This window comes from Aphis gossypii, chromosome X (assembly GCF_020184175.1).
Source record: "Aphis gossypii isolate Hap1 chromosome X, ASM2018417v2, whole genome shotgun sequence".
Taxonomy (NCBI): Eukaryota; Metazoa; Arthropoda; class Insecta; order Hemiptera; family Aphididae; genus Aphis; species Aphis gossypii.
The window spans coordinates 39111431-39133358 of record NC_065533.1 but is presented as its reverse complement, the minus strand read 5'-3'; the positions used below and the strand labels follow the sequence as shown (position 1 = coordinate 39133358).

The 21928-nt window shown below is 23.7% G+C and overlaps 1 pseudogene; it reads left to right on the top strand.

Annotated features, from left to right (window-relative positions):
* The first annotated feature begins 113 nt into the window (after positions 1–113).
* LOC114129467 (splicing factor U2af 38 kDa subunit-like) lies at positions 114–7463 on the top strand (annotated as a pseudogene).
* Positions 7464–21928: the final 14465 nt, after the last annotated feature.

Genomic DNA, 21928 nt, shown 5'->3' with positions numbered 1-21928 from the left:
AATGATAATAATAATTATTATGATATTAGTTTATATTTACCTTTTTAGTTGATTTTTAATATAAGTTTCAATATTTCTTTTATTATCTAGTATTAGGAGTAAATAAACCATTTATTCAACAATAACTTTTCATAAATACTTATTTATTGCTATATCACATCGACATCACTAAACATGTATTAATATCTTAGTACAGTGCAGAGTACAATACATTAAAATTCATACTCATAATATACTAGTGTATTTAAATTTTAAAATACAGAAAACATATTATGTTATGACTAACGACTTATAACTAAGATTAAACATGAGATAAAAGTTTTTCATTATTTAACAAATGAACTGATAAATCCAATTTATAATTTCATCTAAAAAATGAATAATTAAAGTTAATTTTAAAATACAAACATAAGATCACAATTAAAAAATATAGTGCTAACTCTTTTATTAATATTTTATTTGTAGTTAATAAATATATTATTAAATTAATTATTTTAAATGCTGTTTTGTAGGTTTTAGATTCTTTAAATATGATTTTTTTCATGTTAATCTAATAGCTATTGTTTCACTAGTCGAAACAGCCATTTTAAGTTAATATCTTTGATTAAAACATATTTTCACACTTATTAAGACTTAACATTAAAATTATGCATGTGAATGTACGCAACAACTTTTTCCAGAGATTTTTTAAAGTTTAAGCGGAACGGTAATATTTTACTCAAAGGTGTTAACTAAGCAGTTTATGTTCTTTTAATATTTTAAATAACGATTTAAAAATTTTTAAAGATGGAATAAATTAGATGTAAACATATGAGTTTTGTGTAAATAATATGTATGATAATGTGTGTACCATGAATTTTTGTCTGAAAGAGAGATTGACAGTCAAAAACTTGTAATTGTTTATAAAATAATAATTAAAATATAATTTAATATATTTCATTAAAAACATACAGAATTTAATAAACATTTATAACCACAATAACTGTTATTATGATGTGAAATAAGGTTTTTTATTTTATTTTTAAATCTCTAATGAACATATCATGTCTAAAGTTATATTAAATGGAAGGGCTAATCTTACGGGATTGGTATCAAAAAAAAAAATAAAATAAAATAATATTCTGTTTATCTCTATAGTAACATAAATTATAATAATTTACAGACATAAATACAAACAAATCGATAGTGAGCCCTAAACGCTTGTTGACACCATAGAAACACATTAATAGTAGGTACATAATACATAAATCATAATCGTAATACAATGAGAAAACATACAAGCCAGATTCAACGCACAATTAATATTTTCCTTGAGCATAGGTAGCGATGATCACCACCACAATTTTAACTCATCAGCGATTCCTGGTGATAAAACAATTTGTGGGAATTTACTCATGTTCTTGAAGAAAAACATTTTAATAAGTAGGCTAGTAAATCTCTTAAAAGACATTGCAGGCTACAGATTTTCTATAGGCTGATAGTTTATTCAGTTAGGGCTAAGTTGTTGTGCAGCAGGTATCGAATATACCTTGTCATTGGGCAAGTCACCGAAATGGATGTGTTAAATTTGAACAATTATATTATTATTGCATACCAAAAACGATTTTAAGCGGCAATTATGTTTAAACTACTATTAAATTATTTTGATTATTTTTATATATTTAAATTGTATGCATTATTTTTTTTCACTTTAATATTTTATTAATTTTCATTTTTATAGAGATTAAGGTTCTAACCATAAATTGCTAACCCAGTGACCAACTCGAGGGGGTGTTGAAAAGCAAGTCGAAGGATATTTTCGTTTTTTTTTTTTTTTGTCAGAACGTAGCGAAGCGAGATAGGAGCATCGCTAGCATCACTATAAGAAAAAAATCTATTATTCCCCAAGCATGCGATTTGATGTATAACCGTGATAACTAAAAAGAACTGCTCGCGTTGCTCCTCCTTCGTTCTACAGACTATATTATGCATTAGTCGTTGACGTTTGTTTACTTCATGGAAGAGAACAGTTTTTTAATGTCCTTGATATTCCGAGTTTTGACGATTTTTTTTCTCTTATGAACGTTAAATTTTTCGATTCTAACTTCTGAACCAACAAACTATGTACCTAGTTCAGCATCGGTTATCCAGTGTCCGGCACTCCGGCATCCGGCATGTGTTATATGACCTGTTTTACGCAATTTATGATTTATGATTTTTTTTAACATTTTCTTAGTTTAGACATCGAACTTTCAACATGGCCGAGTATCTAGCATCTATATTTGGTACCGAGAGAGATAAGTAAGCAAAACAATACCATCTGACTTGTTCAGTTGTCGTTACATTTGTTGTTTCAGTATGATTTTATAATTAATTTTAACAATTAGAGCGATTTGTTTTTTAATGCGGTTATTGTGAAATTAAATTATCAAGTTACAATTGTTATTATAATTGTCACCTTTTTTCTTTCTAGGGTCAACTGTTCATTTTATTTTAAAGTCGGCGCTTGCCGTCATATTGATCACTGTTCAAAAATGCATAATAAGCCTACTTTCAGCCAGGTGAGTTTTCATTTGAATATTTTCTCAACTATATAAGATAGATTTAGATGCTAAATTATTTCATAATAAAATAAAAGTAATTAGGTATTAATTATAATTTAAAGTCCCCATTTAAAAATATTAATAGGTATAGCTTTTTAAGTATCTACCTACGTCCTACATAGTTTATGCCAAATTGGTATTGCTAATTATTTATAGTATGTGCATTTTATGTACTCATTAAAAATTATTTAAACATATTTTTGTTGAAAAATTTTAATTCTCATCATATTAAGAATCCAAATAGAAATTTAAAATTGGATTACATCGACTAAAAGAAGAGTTCCTTTGTCAAACATGCCTCTAGATGTTTCATTCCTATATTTATCTATTATATTATATTATAAGTATTTTATTTTTCTTTAACAAATGGTTATAATGTAATATAAATTCTCTATAATACTCATTTTTTTTTTTTTTATTAAAAATATAAATTTTTGTTTCAAATAAAAATTATTGATTATAAAATATTATTTAACTATTTTACATAAATATAAGCATCGTATTCTATAGGTATCTATAAAATATGGAATTCAATTCCTAGAGGACAATTTCTTGTGAGAATTGCAATATTTTCATTAATATTGGTATTTTATTCATAAGTAATTAAAGTTAATTATTATTTAATTCACTTAACCCTTTGATTTATTTATTCAAAAAAATGTATGTAAACCTTTGTGCTGACTGCTATGTGCTATATTAATTCAGTAATACTGTAATAGATCAGGTCTTAAGTTTTGTAAATCTGATGCAAACTAAAATCTAAAGCACCTGAAGACGCATTGGTTAGGTCATTCAAGTAATCATCTTAAAGGGATTACTAAAAAATTACTTTTAACTCTTAAAAACTATAATGTTTTAGTTGTTTGGTCATAAGTATCTTTAACTATTGCTAATATAACTTATGATTTTATTATTAATACTTTTAAAATGAATAATTATTTTTAGACTATACTATTGAAAAATATGTACATTAATCCACAAAATTTAGCGAAGTCTGCTGATGATTCACACTGTAAGTAATTATAACTGAAATGACATGAGTTTCTGTCATATAAGTAAAAAATTAATATATTACTTTTTTAATATTAAGTAACTTAATATAGTATAATATTTTTTAAATAATAAGATTTAAAAAAAATATATTTTTATAAATTCAGATAAATTAAATTGGTAATATAATTTAGTTCAAGTATATGTTTTTAAATAATATTAATATATTATCATATTATTGATTGGTTGTGTTTAAAAATCAGTTTTGATCTAAAAACATATTTTTATTTGGGCAGAAAAAAAAAAGTTGTAGCTAAAGTTTTTCTCGTGAACAAATAGTACAAATACATACTTAACAATTAATAATAAGTTAATTAAAATTTATTTATTTTTTAAAATACAAGATCAAGTGATGAAAATTTTTTTTGTTATTATTTTAACTATAATTCTTAATGTATCTACCATTATTTTAAATAGATAATACATTTTCAATTTATATTAATTAAATTGTTTTGCTATTCTAAATAATTATTAGGTTTAATTTTTTACTTTTATATTTACAATCGTTATTAAATATCTTGAAAGAGTGTACTATTTGTAGCTTGAAAACTCTGCTCTAGCTTGAAGACTACGACTCGTCAGTTTTTTTAACATTTAAATGAATTATTTAATAGCCATTTTCATTCATTATTTATTTAAAATAAGAATAGAAAAATTAATGAACTTTAAGTTGTCTTATTATAGGAGTGAGTATGGATGTTTGCATCAATATGGGATTTTGTCCAGTATAAACAAAATATTATGTTGTTTTACTACTCCTTCAAGGTATTTGATAGATGTTATCTTTATTTTTTAAATACCTATAAAGTTTTGTTATGGCAAGTTATTTGTTAGATTTGCCCCAAAATTTGATCACCTTTAGGCTTTAATATACCTTAATATTTGTATAAAAAAATATATTTTTATAATTTTTTAGTCTTAAATCTTCTTAATTTATAACTGAGAATATTAGTTTTTGATGGTCGATTACATTAATTTTAATATGCCATTTTAATAACTCGTGTTTAATTTTATTCATCACCAATGTCACCACTGTTTCATGTATTTTGTAACCACTGATTTAAATGATTACAGTCACTGTTTAATCGAGGATTTCTAATAATATAATCATTGGATACCTGGACATTAATTAATGGTAGTTGGTTGGTAACCTAATCATGCTATCAAAATTTAAATATTTAGAACACTTAAAATTATCATTACATTTTCAATAGCTGACTAATAGGGTTAAAGTCAAACCCATCCCTAGAGCATGATTATTCTCCTTCTACAGTATAAAGCGACTTCCCCAATTTATTTTTTACATAATTATTTTGTAAAAGTAAATTCTTCTATCATAATTGTGATAAATGTCTTACTTATACAAATATTAGATTATAATTTAATGAATTCATATGGCAGCCAAATATTCTATTATACATTTAAATATTTAAGACGAAGATGAAGAATAATTATTAAATTACACAATATTGGCTTTATTAATGAATGAAATGCATTATAGTTTTAAAAAAGATCAGTGGTTCTCAATCTTTTTTGGTTCACGTCACACTATTGTACATTACAAGTTATTGCGGCATACTCACGCATTTGACAACAACAATAATAATTTAAAATATTTTCTCTTTACGATATTATATTCTTTTACTTCAATAATTTGGTTCTCAACATCGTATTTTGTTGTTATTATTACTTATTTCATTGCTAAAATACTGTTTTCAAATATTTTACCATCATAATCACAAATATCAGACATTTGTTGAGTGTGCCACGGCACACTAGTTAAAAACCACTGACTTAGATACAATGAAAAAAAAATAGATGTTAATATGTTATATTATATCAAAATTATCATGTTTTACATAATAATATCAATGATAGTTTTGTTCAGGATCACTTTAAATTAAAATAAAATTGTCTACAATTAAAAAAAAATATTCAATTTTATATTTTCAGCTAATTTATAATAATATTATAATAGAGTTCTAAAATTTAATATTTGTATAAAATACAATAGTCACTAGTGGGATATATAATTTCAATAATTAAATTATAAGAAAATATCAAAAATCTGGTTTCTTACAATTTTCTTTTACAATTTTTGAATAGATGTTTTTACTATAAACTACTCTTGTAAGGCATATTAAACGTACTAAAACATATTTTTTTTATTTTTATGTCCTTTTAAAATATGATTTTATCATGGAGATATTTTGTTTTGTAATATAACATTAGTAATAATATCCATCGTAAAAATATTACTATTCACTTAAATAGATACCTATTATTAAACTAATTTTCAATACCATGTTATGAAGGTTTTTAAACAAATATCTATTGTTAGTTATAAGCTACTATTTTTCAATCAAATATTTGTTTTAATATTGTAAACCAATAAATTATATAAAAAATAATTTAAAATATAGAATATTGTATACATATTTCTGCATGCAATATAATATATTTTACTACTAATATTTATTTTTTGTATTTTAGTGGTTTCAAGTGTAACTGATGAAGAAATGCAAGAACATTATGATAATTTCTATGAAGATGTTTTCATAGAATGTGAGGATAAGGTATAAATATTAGGTTTAAACTTTTTTAGATTTGAACTCAATATAAGGTTATAGATTATAGATTTTATAGATCCATAATAGATTCAGGTTAAAGTCAAAATTAATAATCTTGTTAATGTGCATAGATAGTTTAATTTTTACTTGAAATAATTGTATATTCTCAGATAATGATTTTAAATTATTGTACCAATTTTATTAATATATAATAAGGTATACATATTGCATTATTATATTAAATTAAATTTTTTGTATATTTAGTATGGTGAAATTGAAGAAATGAATGTTTGTGTCAACTTAGGAGATCATCTTGCTGGCAATGTTTATATTAAGGTAAATTTTATTTATGTATATACCTACCTATTATTATTCATTTTTATTCCTTTATCAATTATTTTTTTGATTATACTTTGACCATAATACATTTTTAATGGCTCTATTTTTTTTTTTTATCACAAAATTAAACAGTTAGTCACATTCAGTACTTAATATATATTTTTTTAACAATATTAGTTTTGTCAAGAAGAACATGCAGAAGCCGCTGTTAACGATTTAAATAAACGATGGTTTGGTGGACGTCCGATTTTTGCTGAATTGAGCCCTGTAACAGATTTCCGAGAGGCTTGTTGTTTTCAGTATGCAAAGGGGTAAGGATAAATATCATAAATAAAATAGTTAAAGAAGTTCATAATAATTAATGACATTCAACATAAACAATAATTTAGTATTTATAAAAACTATTTAGAATTTAATAAAGATAGAGCAGACTCAGCGTTTATCATTTTTTTAAAATTGCAATTTAACTTAAATGTTTCTATTGAATTTTAATAAAATATTTTTGATTTTTGATATCTAGAGAGTGTCATCGTTGTGGATTTTGCAATTTCATGCACTTGAAGCCAATATCACTACAATTACGTAAATTTCTTTATGGTCGTCAATTACGCAGACATCATTCACGTGATCATGTTGGAACTCGTAGAACCAGATCATCTTCTCCTAGACATGACCATCATCATAATTGAGGTGATGGTAATAGAGGACTCCGTAGAGATCATAGATATTAATTATAACTAAAGACCAGATTTATATGCATTTTAAATTTTAAAATATATATAAATATAAATTATATTATATAATATATTTTAATATATTATATATAATTATAAAATATCTGTTTTTAAATAAAAATGCACTTTTAAAATCTTATAATTATGTAAAAAATCGACGATTTTAACATTTATATTTTTGAATTTTTCTTACTAGTCAGTGAAACATGTGGTATTTATGTGAATACAATTTATTCAGCTGTTTTACATACTGCACTTCCTATTATTAGAAATTTAAATGCTAAAAATTAAGCTGAGTATATTAATTATAAGTAAAAATAATAGTGTTTAATCTACTAACCTATCGTCACAAAAATATATGGTATAAATTATTGTTTTGATAATTTAAGCCTTAAATTTTAAAGTTAGTGAGACATGTTTGAAAAGTTAGTTTTCTCCTGATAAGGATTCATTTTTAAACTCATTTATTAGTTAAAAAAAAAAGGGGGGGAAATAGAGGGGGTTTGATCTATCTGAGTGATGACGTTATTACTTTTTGTCTTCAGACCAAAAGTCTTAAGTAGTTTCAATTATAAAAATAAATCTGTCAATGCATTATATTTTATGCAATCAAAAGTTTTTACTCATTTTTTATATAAAACAAATAAATTCATAAAAAATAATCATATCTGATCATGTTACACTTCTAATAAAATCTATTTCAACAACATATATCAATATTAAAACTGACCATAGCCTAAAAGCTTTTAATGAAAAACCATCATTAAGAATGTGGTATAACAAATTAACTCTTTTCCAAGGTCAATAATTAGAAAAAAATAAAACTATTTTATAATTTCTCAATATAAGTAATTATTTAATCCTAATAATTTTAAGATATTTTGATATTACTAAAATATTTAATTTAAATTTTGTTTGTATATAGATCAAATATGTAATAGGTATGGTTTTGTTTAATTTTGTTTTCGTTTTATAAGAATTAACACCGGAAAGGGCTCAATTATAGCAGAGTAATACAATGTTATCTTTAGGGTCGGATTAGTCTGGTGAGCTACCGAGTAAAAATCGGTGGGCTGCTTAAAATATGGGCTGATTTTGAGTGTTTGTTCGTATTTTTTAAATTTTTTTTGTGATAAATTAGAACAATCATTAAAAATAAAATTGAATAAAATTATTTAAACTGTACAGTAGGTAACTGTAGCTGTAATCAAACGTGAGCAATTCTAAAACTTGGTAGATCGATATCTTGCCAATCCGGCGCTGGTTATCTTTAACAATACAATTGATAATATTATTATATCTAATAAAAATAAAACATAAAAGTATATAATTGTTAAATAGAATAATAGTTATTCAGTTTCATAAATTAATTTATGTAATAATGTAATGATTAATGACATGGTTATTGTTTGTTACTTAATTTTAATAATTGCTTATAGAATGAAAAGATGGATAGAGATAATGTATTTTCTTCTAAAATACATTTTTCTAAAGGTTTAAGTCCAATGAATTCTTGAAACATTAACTTAATTACAACCGTATTTGAAGAAACTTTTATACTTAATACTTATATTTTATACTATACTATTATACTATATACTTTAACTCTCGTACACTTTGCTATGGCAGTACGGCCTACTAGCTACTATTACTAGTATTAGTTGATAAATCTCAAGCATAAGGTAGACTATGATCTCAAGGCTCATATTAATATGTACCTTAATAGTATATAATTAGATGTTAAATCTTAATGAAATTAATTTCAATGTTTCTTATAGTTTGTTTCACTGAAATTGGTCATTCTGTGTCTCTGTAAAATGTAAATGGAGACATTGGTCATCTCAATATTTATCGATACGGCTACTCTATATTACTCTATGCTTCAAATTAACTAAATAAAAATAACATACGCAGGCATAAATTAATTTTTGTATCATTGAAGAGAAATTTACATAATAACTTTATTTTGAAATAAATAAAAATTATCGTATTTTTTGACCTTTAAAATTTCTTATCTAGTTCTGAGGAACCCATATTCTTGGGTTTGTGGTAAAGTTTGGTAACTCAATGTTTATCAGCTAATAATTAGTGTGAATATCCATTATTCGTTAAACTATATCTAGTTGTTTTATCAGATTTATGCTTATTATTCAATTTACAATGCATCTTTTTAGTTTATTATGTCTTTAAATTGGTGACTAAAAAAGAATCAAAATATTTTGAAGATTTTATCATAAATGGAATATGATAATACAAACATTTGGTGAAATATTAAAGTATCTGTGGTTATTTGTTTTTGAATTACACCAAAAAAATTTTAAAAACAAAATCAATTTTGTCAAAAATTGAATTTTTGTAAAATTCCTGTTTTCCTTAATTTATTTAGTTTTTCCCAATTATAAAATAGATGTATTGATAATATTTTTATTTTTTTGTTTAGTACCTACCTATTTAATTTTTTCTTTTCAAAGTACTTATGTAACATTACATTCGCTACTAGAAAGTACCAAGTACCCCAATTTTTTAAAATTGATGATGAACACAAAAATAATTTAAAATCTTTATAAAATCAAATTTTATGTAATAAATTATAAATTAGAATAATTTGTAGGTGATAAAAGTAGTAATTATAGATATGAAGTAAAATAAAAAAAATGTTTTTATGTTTTACATGTTGATATTGTCATATAGATAATTAATAATTATAGAAAAGCAGCTAAAAGAATAGCATTAAATATTCTGATATTCCATAGTTCCACGCTCTATTGTTGAATTTTAAAAATTAAATTAACATTAATATATAAATTAATTTATATTGTATTAATAACTTTAACACAGTGATTGTACTTTCTATAAAAACAATATATCCTTACTCTAATATTCATCTATAATTATCAAAAATATATTAAAATTAAATATAATAAGAATTTAACATGATCTTAATTTTTAAATAATTATCTATTTCTTGAATCAATAAATTATATTTACTACAGTAAATTTCAGTAATTAGTATTAAAATAAAGTGGTTTTAAAAATATTATTAGTTTTTCCATAGGTATTTTATATTTATGTTGTACTCAATAATAAATATTAATTATATAAATTTGGTAAATAGGTAGTTTAAAAAAAAGAAGTCACTTATGCATTATTTAAGGGGTTTGATATAGGCAATATCAATTAAAATTTGGGAAAAAGTTATAAAGTTTTATTAAATAATATATAAAATATTAATTATTCAAACTATTACTTTTTGGTAAATGTTCAACAAATTTATTATAAACCATTATTTTTCTATTGACATAATACTAGTATGTCATCAAAAATATATTTTTTAATATTTCTATGCTAATAAATACACAATATTATTAAATAAGTTCAAAACAGGTAGGTATCTAGATTCTTATATTAAGACACCATGTACCTATTAAAATCAAATTGTAGCTATGAAAATTGAATGTTTTATGAAATCATGTAAATTTGTTTTATGTTCGCGAGTTCATACAAAAATCACATAAAAAAAAATCGGTCAAGTGGGTACCGTTCTGCTGCATAGTAGATCAGGATGTATTAAATTTGAATCCAATGAGAGGTATCATAGTATATGAAAAACGATTCTGAACAAAGATGATTTGTCACCCTAGGAATTAGGATATAATTTCCAGTAGTTGGTAAAAAAAGTGGTTTATGTTTTAATGGCCTGGATACGCCAAAATTTAAGTTATTTTATAATTATTGTAAGCCGAACCTATGGAAAATCTTGTATTAAATTTTCAACTCTTAGTCACTTATACAAAAATGTTTATGAATTATACCTACAAAATGAATTGCAAATATTCATGATTTTCGAAATTTCAAAATAAAAATTCTAACGAAAATAGAAAATTTTAGTTTAGCTCACAAATTTAGCCATGTAGCCATGTAGGTATTAATAACGTTAATATAAACATGTGGTGAAAATTTCAAGTATTTACAGTGATTAGTTTTTGAGTTACAATCATATAAAAATCGATTTTTTTAAAAACTGTTAAAAAAGGTTTACTTTTGACCTCTACATTGCGCCAAGGATATTCACTTTTCCATAGGAAACCACCCCCAAAGTTTGAAATTGAAGCATTATTTCGACAAGTTATGCTGTACAGTGTACATAGACGCACAAAAAAACACATGCATCATTGTAAATCAAACATCAATACATTCATCACTTCGTTCAGAATCTAAAAGCATTTTCAGTTTTTCCCAAATTTTTAAATTTTCCCATAACTTTTCTAAGAACTTGTTCTTTAAATAAAAACCTTATTCAGTCTATAAAAACAATCAGTTTAAAAAAAACGAGTCCATATGTTTTTAAATTATGCGCTAACCAATATACACCATTTCATTTGAAAAAATAAAAATAATCTCAAAATTACACATGTATATAAATATGTAGTTCAAAAGAAGTTAAAATTACTTAATTAATTTGATTTATTTTTGATTAATATAGAGTATAAGAAATGTTATTATAAACATATTACATATAAATACATACTTAAAATATAATGGTTATTTTTTCAGTATTTCAAGAAAAAAAAAATAATTATAACATAATTGTTTAATTTGTGAATCGTTCATAAAATGTTTGTATTATTATTTTCTATACATCGTATAATTTTAAAAACATTTTGACTCTTTTTGTCTAATTATAAGCATTAGAAATTTTTTTTTATTAATGTCGATAAAAATGTAATCGCTGAGTCAAAATTCTTAAAAATGTAATACAAAATGCTACATAAATTTTATTTGTGTAAGAATATTAAAAATACGTAGACACAATTTTTGTTACACCTATGAATTTAAAGTTAGAATTTTGATGATAATCACTTTTTTGTAGTTAGAAAATTACAAAAACTTTTCTTTTTATAACAGAGTTTTGATAATTTTATAAAAGATTCCTGATAAGTAGTTCATTCTTAAACTAAAAATTCTTAAAAAATATTATTATTATATTTATTTTTTATAAAAATTTCGTGTTCAAATTTGAATTTGAAATTTTAGTATATTAGAATCATAAACTCTAAAATATAAAAACAATTATTTTTTATGGACATTTAAGTTTAAATTTGAATGAAATAACGTATTTAAACATAATAGATACATATTGCAGATGTTGATAATTCTATTATAATTTTGAAAAATTATTTATATGAAAATTAAATTTGACTTATATCATAATATATTATTAATTTTACTATAAGCATAAATATTTTTTTATTTATTTCAAGATATTATCTATTTACTTATAGATACCTACTATGAACAGTATGATTAGTATGAATATATTCTTACTGTTTTTACAGTATTTACAATAGGATAATGAATGTTGAGTAGTATAAGTGTTAAAATAATATAGTATAAATACATATTAATATATTATTATTATAATATGTAAATACTATTAATGAATACAATATTTTTTGGAAAAATTATTATCAACCCACTGCAACCTTAAAAAATAAAATTAATAACTTTAATAAAATAATAACTATATACCTACCTATATAAAAAACATATCATGAAATATATTGTATGATATAGATAAGCTGATAACCGTCTTCGCTCAGAATCATATTTTTCGTATACAATGACATATTATTAAATTCAAATTTAACCCACTCATAAAAGCGGTGACCAATTTGACACTTATAATATACAGCAGAGCGGCGGTATCCATCGCATGCCTTTCTTTTTAATATACTCATATGTGTGCACACTCTATATATAATATAAAATATAAAGTAGTATGATTCGGTGTTCACTTTTTAGAGCAGTTTCTTATAGAAAATCGGATCTTGTTAGTACTTTAGTAGGTACTTTTGAGAATTAAAAGTATGAAATTTCCAATACTTTTCAAAATAATCGGGGAAGACAAGAAAAAAAACAGGAATCGATTTTCTTAATTTGTTAATGTAATTCAAAAATAATTTTATATAGGTACCTACTTGAAATGTTTACCAAATGTAATTATAATTCAATTAATTTGTAATCCATTTGATATCAAAATTAAAATTGATTGACCTCACCAAGTATAAGAACATACACGATTTAAGTATGATAAACTGCTTTTACAGATAATAAGATAACTTTACATTTTTGTATCTGTAAAAACTGTGGAAAATATGTGTACATTTTCAATAATTTCATAGTACTTTTAAGCTCGTTATCATTTGAAACCCACTGGCTTAGGTACTTACAAAATAGGTACCAATTACTTATCTATAACGACTATAACAAATAATGTGGTCTTAAAAACCGAAAATGTGTCATAGATAACTATATAATACAATTAGTAGGTAACCTCCAATTAGTTCAATATATTAACTTAATATGTTATTTAATATTTTTGTGGTCAAGTGATGTTTTTAAAAGTAACAAGTAACAACCTTTTTTTTATTATACTTCAGTAAATTAAAATACTTTTTAACATTTTCTATTATTTTATTTTAAATATCTTATTGCATTTTAAGAGGATATCAGCGCACTATTTGCTTTTTTTCTCCAAATACCTATGCACAACATAAACAACATTTGCGTTCACCAGAACCAATACTGTGTTGATAACTTTAACTAGTGAATTGATTTATAATAAAACTTTAAGTAAATGATATTATCTGAGTTTCAGTATTTATATTTGTATTTTACAATGTCTATTTCAATTTTTCTGAGTAGGTAAATGAGCATTTTTAAATTGTAATATTTTACATACTTATAACCAGCATACAAATTTAAATATTGTAAAAAGGTTAGGTTATGCAAAAACATAGATAATGTTCTTATCTTATTTAAGTTTGTTAATAGGTCAATTTAGTCTAATATTAAACTTAAAAATACAAGATTAGTTTTAATGACTCAAGTTTGCTAAGTTGCGCGTGCCTAAGAGAAAAAATATATCCTCTAAGGGATATTTAATACATAAAATAAACACCAAACCCTACTCATAAATTTAATGTTGTCAAAATCTTACACGGTCACTTAAGCTAATTTTTCAGTAGGTATCTAAATAAAATGGCTGAGGTAGAAAAAAATTCAAAAAATGTTAAATAGGTACGAATTATATAGAATGCCAATGATCGTTCTTATCTAGATAACCTACCTAGCTATTATGTATAGAGTTTAAGATACTTATATTTTATTAAATTTCTCCAGTAATATCCCCTGGAAAAAAGATTTTTTTAATAGTATCTACAATATATTATTCATTTTAATTAATATTTTTGAATTCCTAAATTATGAATCAGATTAAGAAAGCTTTTTACTTATTACTTATTAGTTATTACATATTGGTTATATATTAGCACATGTGTTTATGTAGTTATGTAAGTATTTCGTACCTATTTAATATTAATTTAATATCTAAAAGACTAAAAGAGCAAAAAGTACAGTTAAAAATTAACAACGAGTTAACAAACAAATTAAATTATTTTGACGTACCTATATTGTTTAGTGCAACGTCAGCACAAAAATAAAGCAGCGCGTTAATATTAAATAATAAATAAAAAATACTTATGTTATTTTTAAACGCTTGTTTTATAATTTATATAAGCTATAAAGGAATTTGAATTATTTGACTCGTAGAAAAAATATCATGACCTATTGTTATTTAAGTATTAATTAATAATTATTGTGTATTTAAGTGAAACGAAAATTTGCACTTGAAATATTTTCTAGCCCTAAAAATGTAAAATTATTGTTTAAATAAGTAAAATAATGATTCTAATAATAACAGATTATAGATATAGGTATTAACCCGTGTAAGTAATGATTGTGTGGGTGTTACATAGTTTTTTTTATATGTTTAATAAAAAATGCATTGAAATAATTGAACAAGCTTACAAATAGTGGCATATTTACGTATACATTTTAATTTTTAATACAAAATTATGTCCAACTATTTGATGTCTTATTTTATACATTTTCCAATCAGTATTAAACAAAATATTATTAATTTAAATTAGATTATTTTACTACCTATTTCATAAGCTTACTTGCTTAGTGCTAACTTTATGTTTATAATATATAGTAATTTTATAAAACAATACTATGAATGTTGAATCTGTTAGGAAACATTACTTAGTTATAAAACCAATTAAAACTAATTGAGAGAAGGGATAGATAACATATTTATGGGAACTGAACAGTCGTTTTTATAATTATGTTTGTTAATATATATATATATAGGTACATAACATAAAATAACATTATTACCGATATAAAGCATATGTTATCGTCAATGTTTTTAATCAATGTACAAACTACAAAGAACATTCTATATGAGTTTAAAAAATTCAATTCATTAAAATAATTTGTATTTATTACTTTTCATTTACATTTTACGTTTTAACTATGTCTTTATTTCCATGTACCTAATCTCTCTATAATTATACATTTATACTATAATGGGTACACGAACACCAGTTGAACAACTTTGCGTAATCTGCCACTTTCGTTTATAATTTTCGAGATAAAATATTTAACTACTTAAATATATCATTGCAGCCGTGAGTAAAATAGCATTGTATAACGTCTATTGCTTATCATTTAAAAAAATACATAGTATTAAGCAAATAAAAATATAATATATATATGTATAGTATACCTACTTTAACTATACATATATTATGTACCAATGTGTAAGTACTTATATTATTGAAATTAACAAGCACGAGTTTAATTAAAAATAACTTATTACCCAAAGCTAGATATTTTGAAAAGAGTTAATATTACTTAATTTAAATACATATATTAATTGTCATTAAATGTCAATACGATTTTATGTGTTGTACTAATAGGTATAATATAATAGTAGATAGGTAACCTATATTATTTTTGAAACATATACAAAACACATATTAATATATTAGGTATACATATATTTACTAAGTTAGATCACGTAATAAGGTCTAACATAATTGTAGGTAAAAGAAGTCATGAATTAGAAACCACAAAGAAAATAGGCCACTAGGCTGACCTAAGCAACAAAGGCGTAATAAAGTTTCAAAAGACCTAAACGTACTAAGGTCTAAGAGTAGAAATTAATAAAAAACAAAGAAAGCAGCTCTGGACTGAAGAAAATGAAAGAAATTATGCTTTGCAGCATTGGATTTAGGGGTTAGGTCTTTAACAGTAATACGCGCATACAACATATTATGTATATATATTTGTTTATTTATTAGTTTATTACAAATAAAAATCAACTTAAGTATAAGAAAGAAACACAATTCATAGTGACTTCAAATGATAAATCTCATTTTATTTAAATTAATTAAGTCCCTGTTTAGTTGTTGCCATAGGTTTATTACTTTAGACTACATGAAAATTGATAATTTAAAATTACAATAAAATAATATATACTTATTTTTTAAGATTACTGCGATGGACGAATATTAGAAAATTAGTGAATATATAAGTAATAACACTATACAAATTTATTGAAAACAACGAAAACGTATTTAAGACATTATTTGAATTCTTTTAAGAACAATAAATCGTGTACCTATTAAAATTTGTTTCTATAAATTTCTGATATTGCATCCAAGTCATAACATAATCATAGAAAGTACCATTTGAGGATGAGTAATAACTTTTTATAAAACTGTTCATTCAAAATTTCAAGTTTTACTTAAAGTCATCACTCATCAGAAATCATTTGACGCAACTATTATCTATTTTTATTATTATTTTTATCTGAAATAAATAAAACAATTAATTCAAATTTTAAAATGGAAAATTAGGAAATCATTGTTTTTTGGATATAAAACAAATATGTAAGTAATTATAGTTTATACGTATTATGCAATTATAATGTAATACAGTGAATGGTTACGAATAATAAATAATGTTCGTATAATAAAATATAGATATCTAACAGAAATTGTAAAATATAAATAATATTAAATTGTATACAAACTGTTAATTTTATTAATGATGAAGATTATACATTTCGAAAACTGATAGTATAATATTATAATGAATCCAAATAAATAAGTTGCTTAATCATTAAAAATAAAATAATAATAGTAATAATGATTATATAGAAAAAATAAAAATGATTGTTATTATGTCTATAAAATGGGACTATAAGATCAATTTTTATCTCTATCGGTATTCAGGCGATTATACCATTCATATCCATACACAGAGTCACAAACATTTGACCTCTGATAATGATTACAACAGTTTCATTTAAATGGTTAACATTTTCTTTTTTTTTATGACGGAATCGTTAATCATTTTTTCATTTAGTTCATACACCATTATACTGTACCATAGACTCATATGATAAATAATTTCATTTAATGCTATTTATTGTATATAATATTATTATATTTCCCTTGTTTAATTTTTAATTTGACTAGATTCAATATTCACTATTCTTTAATTTTTAAAGATAATTATTTTTCATTACGACAAACGTTTAGCTGGATTAGAATTTAGAGTTATTTAGAATCATTATCATATTCGATTCCATACATTAAATTATTATTTTTATAAATATTACATTAACTCTAAAAGTAGATATAATAAAAAAGTAAACTATAATGAACATATTAAAATATAACTATTCAATAGAGGACACACTATTATCGTCTTTATCGTCGTAGAAATTACAGACCAGTGACCACTGCAGCAAAAACTATTAGGGAATACACTATAGTATAACACAAGCCAACTATTATGCGGGTAAATATAAATTTAAAATCAGTGTAAGTATATTTATATTATAATTATAATAATTAATAATTAATACGCAATATTAGTACTAGAATAATTAATTATCTTTTTACAAATATCGAATTTTTAAAAATAAGTACCTAATAATATGTAGTGTAGGTAACGAAACGTACTCAAATTTTAAGAAGTTAGCTGTTAAGTCTATATAACAATATAAAAACGCACTCATTAAGAAGACTATACACACATATTCGGTATCTCTGTCTTATACATGCAAGTATGCAACATGCTACTAAAATTACGTATCACATTTCCAAAACAGTTTTGTTGTTTTAATATTAGCTAAGAATAAATTTAAATAGTATCAAACTCAACTATGGCGTTACCTATTGACCGTGCTCTCTTGTCAGTTTTTTATATTTTAATTTTAAAGTGAATTATAAGTACATAGATACAACATATTAAATTGGAAATACTTATATCTTGCTTGAAATTTTTTTTTTTAAAAATTCGACGAGCGATCACGGATATATTATCATCGTCTTTATAATAATATGATAAGTCGTTTGATACCTAACAGGTCATTTAAATATATGCATAATATATTAATATTCTTAAAAATAATATAACTGTATTGGAAATATAGTGCTAATATTTTGTAGGTATGTTATGTAAAGAAAGATATAAGTATATAACCAAATGCATGTATAACCGTAGTAGAGCACTTAAGCGCCCTTTAAAAATTAAAATATTAGATACCTATTTATAAAAACAATAACAAATAAAAAGTATAAAATATAAATCATACCATAGGTATAATCTCACATTAGGTACTTACAATGGCCAATAAGTATGATGTTGATATAAAAGAATCTGCTGTGAGTCGACCCCAAGGTTAGTGACTTACCTACCATTCATTATTAACATTATTGTTATTATTTGTAACTGGAAACTGATTTTAGTATAGCTGTGATTATTTTAATATAGGCATAATGCATAAAGGTACACGTATTATAATATTATAATAAAATAATGCTGCATGTTTTAAAAACAATGTTCATATTTCATACCGTTGGAATAGTAATTATAATAATAATTGTGTTTAATACTTATATGAATTATGATAATGAGTGCGTTATTATGTTTATTGCAATTTAAGAACCAAGCTGAAAAACAATAAATATTAATTATTCATTATAATAGTCGTATGCTTGTATATATAATATGCTTATTTACATTAATTAAATGAGTACGTTGTTATATACTTAAGGTTATGGATACTTAAAAGTAGGGACATGGGTTCCGAGGATTGTTTAGCCCATATAGGGTGTAAATGTCAATTCACGAATACTGAATATACTCTAACATATATATTATATAAAATATTCGATAGTATTCTAACCTAATGTACAATATTTGAACAATTAGAAATTTAAAACCGATAAAAATAACATAGATATTAATATATTATATAATATATAATTATATAAATGTACATAATATACATCTATTAAATAGCAAAACAAGCACAATAATAGTATTAAAAAATGAAAGAATATTGTTGAATAAAAAAGTATTTGTAATTTTATTTGTTTGAAATTGAGTGTTTGAAAGCAAGACTATCTGCTGCTGCAATGATATTAACTTACTATTAAGTAACTAATGACTAATGAGTAGCTTTTTTTTTTCAATTTTTTTTTTTTTAGTATTATTTACTAAATTTTAAATTATTTACATTAGATTAATCCACAGATTTAAATTTTTTTTACTATACTAACTAATTATTATTAAATTATATAATGACAATAGTATAAAGATTTCTAGTTTAGTTCAAATAAAACCAGTGTTAATAAATATGTTTCAAATAAAATTGAAATTGTTTAATAAATAATGAATGAATAGGCTTTGTAATAAAATCGTATAAATGAATGGATCAAACATTTTTTTTTTTAATCAATTATTATCGTAATATAGGTGTATGCGCACACGTCGGAAATATGTACAGCATATTATATAAAACATTAATTGTTTTGAAATTTAAAACTTTTTAAAAATTTCAGTCATGGTTATTGGAATGATTTACTCAACAAAATTTTTTTTTGAAAACCTGTTACGATAACCTATGTTTTCGAACAGTTTCAATAATAATAAATGTACCTATAGTAATTAGTATGACGTCTTCTCGGCGAGCTGAGCGAACATTTTTCCGACTAACGTTATAATTATTTATATATATATATATTATAATATAATATAATGTATAATTAGAGTGAGACTTCTCTCTCTATCTATCTTTCTCTTTCTAGATTTATTATATACATGATAATATTATCCATTATCCGTCTAGATATATTGTATTGATATATGTACACCATATACATCTATTTTTTTTTTTATAGCTGTACATTTTATCAAGGCTTTCATTCGGAAATTCGTATTTGTAATTTTTTATATAATATAAAATAATATTTTTGGATACATATATTCTATAGTTAATATAGATATCATATCGTCTGCAGTGAGTGTTTAATGTTGGTATACACACATAATACCACATTTTTTCGGTGTTCTCAGATGTGCTCCGGTCGCAGTAGATATATAAGTAATACACCCTCGGACAACCCTCCTTTTAAATGGCATGCCATTGAGAACTACATTGGTCCTCGTAAAGTATAAAAAGGGGACTTTATATATATATATCGCGGGGACATGCCGAGTTTTGGAGTCGTATAAATATGCGCTTATACACACACGCGCGAGCATATATACTCAGTACTCACATAATATTATAGTCGCGCGCACACACACACACACACACACACACGCAAATGCAAACACACAACTCTCTCTCTCACACACACACTCTCTCACCTCTCTCTCTCTCTCTCTCTCTCTCTCTCTTTCTCTCTCTTGTGCACACCACACATAAACACATTCTCACACATACTCGAGTGCATCATATATTATATGGCAGGATGTACGTCAAAAATTACTTGGATATTATTATAGAAGTATGGTGGCACCGTACCGTGACCGGATACCGCGCGTGTGTCGGCTATACAATGTATTATACCTATTATACATATATTATATTATTGAAACTCCAAACTCGGACCAGATTTTTATTTTATCCGAAACAAAACATCTCTCCTTCCATCGAACGAGTAACTAAATATTATGTACAATTTAGTATTTATATCGTACGGCGTAGACTGTAATAGACGGATTACGCACTTAACACTATAATTGGTACATCACGGTGACATAATAAAATGACGAATCTACATAATATTATTATTACAATATATTTATAATATTTTTTTATCACGCATCAATTATTAACGAATAGATACTTAGATTTAATTTACTTGCTGTCGTGTTTCATTTTCTATTGTAGGTACCTACTCGAACTTTAGGTTTGATATGAATCAGAAACAAAATGAATAATTATATTGATCAAAGTACCTACATTTCATTAGTTTTTAAAATGTATTATTTTTTTATTTATTTATCGTATGGAGTATAAATATACCTCAATAGTACAATCCTTTGTATTTAATACAATTGGTCGAGTTGTTCATGTTATATTTTAAAATAAGTATACTTATATTATTACATATCCATCGATCGTTATATTTTCGAAATCACCTTTATTAAATTTAAAAATGTCTACTTTCAAAAATTGACATAAAGATAGGAAGAACAATTAAAAATATTTTCATGTTTTCAAATGTACATATTACCAGTGTCAAGTGTCACTTTGTTCACACAAATACTAAACAGGTGGTAGGTAGGTACACATAAAGATAAAGAATGAAAAAGTTTACATAGGGCTTTTTCCAGTAATAAAAACTGATTTTACACTATTAGGTATTATAAATATTGTACTATGTAATATATTAAATAAAAGCATTGTTAAAAATGTTAACAAAATTATATAAGTGTT